Below are 4655 nucleotides of genomic sequence, written 5' to 3'. Positions count from 1 at the left end.
CTTTTTGATCATCGATTTCTAAGGTCTTTCTTTCTAGTGTGTCTCAGTGTGGACGTGCCGCTGAAACTGTGCACCATGCGTGACCCTGCTGGTCTCTGAAACACGGGTGGTGCATTTTCCAGCATCACACAAACCCCCCCAGCCCAACAAACTAACAGATGGATGGTGGAGACTTCAACTAATCATTGGCAAATAAGAATCGAGTGCTTTCTCTCTAAGGAAAAGACACATGTTCTATTCTCAGCATCACAGCCACAGCCCAGCCTCTTCACCACTAAGGGGAGCTGGGAGGAGCCCCCCAAAAGCATCCTTCAGCTCAAGTAGACCCTCACCATTCTTCCACCTTGGGGGCTGTCATTTGGTTGAACACCAGGAAACCACGTTCTGGGATTCCCTGGGCAGGCCTCAGCCCAGGGCCAGGAATGAGGTTGCTTGCACAACTTCCCCCTGACCTACCATCTTCCTTCCTCCCCCTGCGCAGGGATGCATTCCTGCGGGGCTTACTCAGCTATGCACGCCTGGCTCTGCGCAGGCTATCTGTCACAGGAGGCTGTCACAGCGCCATTGGAATTCACTTTATCTTCCCCTCTGCCGATTCGCTGCCCAAACCTGTGCCTTTGGCATTTCTGCTGTGTGAATTCTCCCGCCCGCCCCTTTGCTCTTGCCTAACCTGGAAACTGTCAGCGGCTGGGCAGTGAAATTCCACATCCTCCTGCCATCTACACCCAGCAGCTCTCTGTTGACTCCTAAGGTCAGCATGTCCCCAAGAAGCTTACATTGTTATTAAGGAAATGGGACTCAGGAAGCCACAGTATGTAATAAGACTTTAATGGGATAGGTGAATAAACTGTGTACTTTTTCATGATAGGAATTTTTTTGCTAGAGATTCTTAAGTCAATAATAAAGAATTTCAGTTAAAATTACATATACACTTTAAAAATGCAACAATATTTACTTTATGTATGAAGATAAATTTTATGTGCAACTGAATTTATCAAGTACCTATACATCATCAGCTTATTAAGTATTCTACAAATTAATTTCTATTAGACCAAAATGAAAGCTGAGCAGATGACTACTTCAGGTCAAGAACTTCTAATTTCTGAACTCTAAAAGAAAAATGCTACATTTAATAGTGAACCATACAGTATTCCTTCATAGTCATCCTTTAGATAATTTTCCCTTTGTAGAGATATAAATACAAGTGGTAGGATCAGGAAAAAAAAGAAAGAAAGGCAGAAATGAGACAGACACTTCAAAACGAGTGGACAAGAATTACTCACAGTGTGCGGGTACTTTTATTATGAGTTGCCAAACTGTGTGGTGCTCTCCAGAGGGAAACAGCGCCATGGCCACTCAGTGTCAACTGCCTAACAATTGCTCCCAGTGGCGAGAGGACCTGTGAAGGTGAATAGAAACTGCACATGGGCCACCCACTCCAGTGGTGCCCAGGCTGTGTGCCATCCTGCTACACTCTCTAGACCTCTGACGCCACCGTGGCACCACAGCACTGATAGGAACTGCTGATGTGCTTGGAGTCCTGGCATTAATGCTCACCCCACTCATGCCCCTAACAAGCCTGTGAGTCGGGCATTGTTGTCCCCACTTGACACATCAGCAAACTGCCAGAGAATTCAATGGGCCAAAAGGTGACACAGACAGTAAGACAACCCGGCTCTGTTGACCTCCGAAGTATGTGTCCTTTAAACCTGACTCTATGCGCAACCACTGATCTGTAAGCTCCAAGAAAGTAGGGCCCAGGTGCTTCGCTTATCATTGTTTTCCAGTGCGATATCCCCCATAGTGAAGTGTGTACACACACACACAGACACACACACACACACACACACACTGTACAAGAGGGCTTCAAAAAGATGACGGAAAATGAAATGAAAAGATAATGACCCCCCCATATATATACATATGCAGATGTATGTGTGTGTACACAGGTTGGTTTGAACTGAGTCCTAACTATGGTCAGCCCTGGGGAAATAGCTCTGGCAGCATATTGGGTCCATTGGGCTGCTAACCCCAGCAGTTGGACAAGGCGTTCTGCTTTGGCCAAGATCAGCGGCCTTGGAAACGCAAAGGGGCACTTCGATTCTGTCCTATAGGGTTGCCGTGGGTCAGTATCCCAACTCCTGCAACCCCGTGTGGGTCACAGTCCAGGCGGGCTCCATCGGGTTTTCAATGGCTGCTTTTTCAGAACCTCTGCATAGATGAACATTTCCAGCCTTGGTTAGCAGTTGAGTACTTTGCCATTTTTACCACCAATTTACATAGATATGGATAGAGTCCATCTAGTGTATAGAGTGCATTACATACACAGTATATATAACATATCAAGTATATTATATATTTATAAAGCATACTTGTTGTTGTTAGGCGAGGTCAAGTCCCACCAAGACTCTGGACAACAGAACAAAGCACCACCTGGTTCTGTGCCATCTTTATAATTGTTTTTTGGGACCCGTTGTGGCAGTCACTGTGTCCATTCGTCTTGACGGTCCATCCTCTTGAGGACCTGCCTCTTTTTCACTGCCCTTCCGCTTCACCACACATAACGTCCTTTCCTGATCTCTCCTAACAGCATGCCTGAACTCGTGAGATGGTCTCACCGCCCTTGCTTCTAAGGATCCTTCTGGCTGTACTTCTTCTGAGACAGATTCCTTTGTTCTTTTGGCCGCCCACGGCACTTTCAATGTTCTTGGCCGGCCCCAGAATTCAAACACAACGCTCCTTCTGTGGTCTTCCTCATTCAGTGTTCAGCTTTCCATGCATAATACCAGGCAAGTGGAAATAGTATGGGTTGGGTCAGGTGCACTTTACTCCTCAAAAAATATACAGCATCTGTAGAACATATAAATAGAAATCTATATCCGTCTATACTCGAGTATAAGCCGACCCGTATATCAGCCGAGGCACCTAATTTTACCACAAAAACTGCATTAAAAATGTGCTGAAAAACTCGACTTATACAGGAGTATATGTGGTAGGTGGTACAAATCGTTAATGTGCTCAGGTGCTAACTAAAGGACTGTAAGTTTTCATTTACATAGAGGTGCTTCGAAAGAAAAGTCTGGCAATGTACGTCCAAAAAAAAAGCTCCCGGAAACCCCACGGAGTACGATTCTACTCTGACAAACATGGGGCCGTGTAGATGTAGTTTACCCCGCCCCCACCAAAGCCAGCTGCTCTTCCAGACAAAGGTGAGGCTGTCTGCTCTACTCAAGATCAGAAACCCTATGGAGCAGTTCTACTCTGTCCTTGATGGTCACCATGAGCCAGATTCAACAGGATGGCAGCACACACACACACACACACACACACACCTCCAAACACTGTGGGAAATTCCACTATCTCTTACTTCCACTTCCCACAAACGTTTGAAGCCCCCCCTCAAATATATATTTGCATGTACATATGTATGATATACTTCAGAGCCGTATTGGCATAGTGGGTTATGCGTTGGCCTGCTAACTGCAAGGTGAGCAGTTTGAGACCACCATCCGCTCCTTGGGAAAAAGATGACGCTTTCTACCCCAGCAAAGAGTTAAGCGTCTCGGAAACCCATAGGGGTAGTTCCACTCTGTCCTATAGGATCACTGTGAGTTGGAATCGACTCGGGGCAGTGAGTTTTTTGGACATCATATACTGCTCCCTGACACGCAGAAGGCCCTATCCGAAGAGGTGGGAGGAGTGCTAGGGGTCTGAAGGATCACACAGTTCCAGCCGGCTTGTTGTAAGGTGGCCTGAGTTTGGTGATACCGCAGTGTGAACAAAGGGGAGGAAAAGAAACGCAGCCCCTCTCAATCCCGCTCCCACCAGTGCGCACCACAGGCCTGGGTCACCGCAGAGCCCTCCGCTCTCCTGCTACTTTCCACCTGGGTCTCTCCTGGAAGTGTGAGCCTCAGGAGGCCGGGCCCCAAGCTTCACCCTCCTTTACCCACCAGAGGTGGGCTGGGTCCTGGCGGCAAATGTTTGTGGGGATGCATCAAAATTAGGAAATGTCTCCATGCCACTCAGCCTTTCTTTTAGTCTTGTGATTCTGCTCCCCCACCCCCATCCCCACCGCTGACCCCTTCATCTGGGGCTTTTGGGGGAGCCGTAATGACACAGGAAGAAAGGACAGTCCAGGAACCCCTTGGTAGATATAAAGGAAATGAATGGGGTGCCTTCTTTTAAAAAATGCCGTGGGTCTGGTCTGTCCCAAATTGGATTCTCGTTCTTAGAAGGGGAAAAAAAGGAGAAAGCAAAGACACGAAGCTGCATCTCCCCATTGAGCCAGCCTGGAGGCTCGGTCTCAGAGAGGACTGGAGGAGAAATGTTCAATTTTATTGGTGTGTTCTGCTGGGTCCTTCTCTCCACGACACGGTTTAGTGCACCGAGTGAAGTGGAAAATGAAGACCAGGTGAGCAGTCAGCTGTGACAAGCACTAATGGCCCTGACCCCCCTTTGGGAATGAGGCAAGGCGCTCGCTGATATACAGGACCCACATCTCCTTCAGCTCAGTGGGCTTTGTTTTTGTAATGGGAATTCAATTCTTCCTGGTGGCCCTGGGTGGGGAGTGATGACCGATGTGTGTGGCAACGTGGGGGGGGTGGGGTGGGGAAGGCTGCAGCATCTTCTAAAGAAAACCAAGGCCACTATCCTGG

This window comes from Echinops telfairi, unplaced genomic scaffold, assembly GCF_000313985.2.
Source record: "Echinops telfairi isolate 266 unplaced genomic scaffold, ASM31398v2 ScPeMD7_18;HRSCAF=68, whole genome shotgun sequence".
Lineage (NCBI taxonomy): Eukaryota > Metazoa > Chordata > Mammalia > Afrosoricida > Tenrecidae > Echinops > Echinops telfairi.
This window is presented reverse-complemented; position numbering follows the sequence as displayed.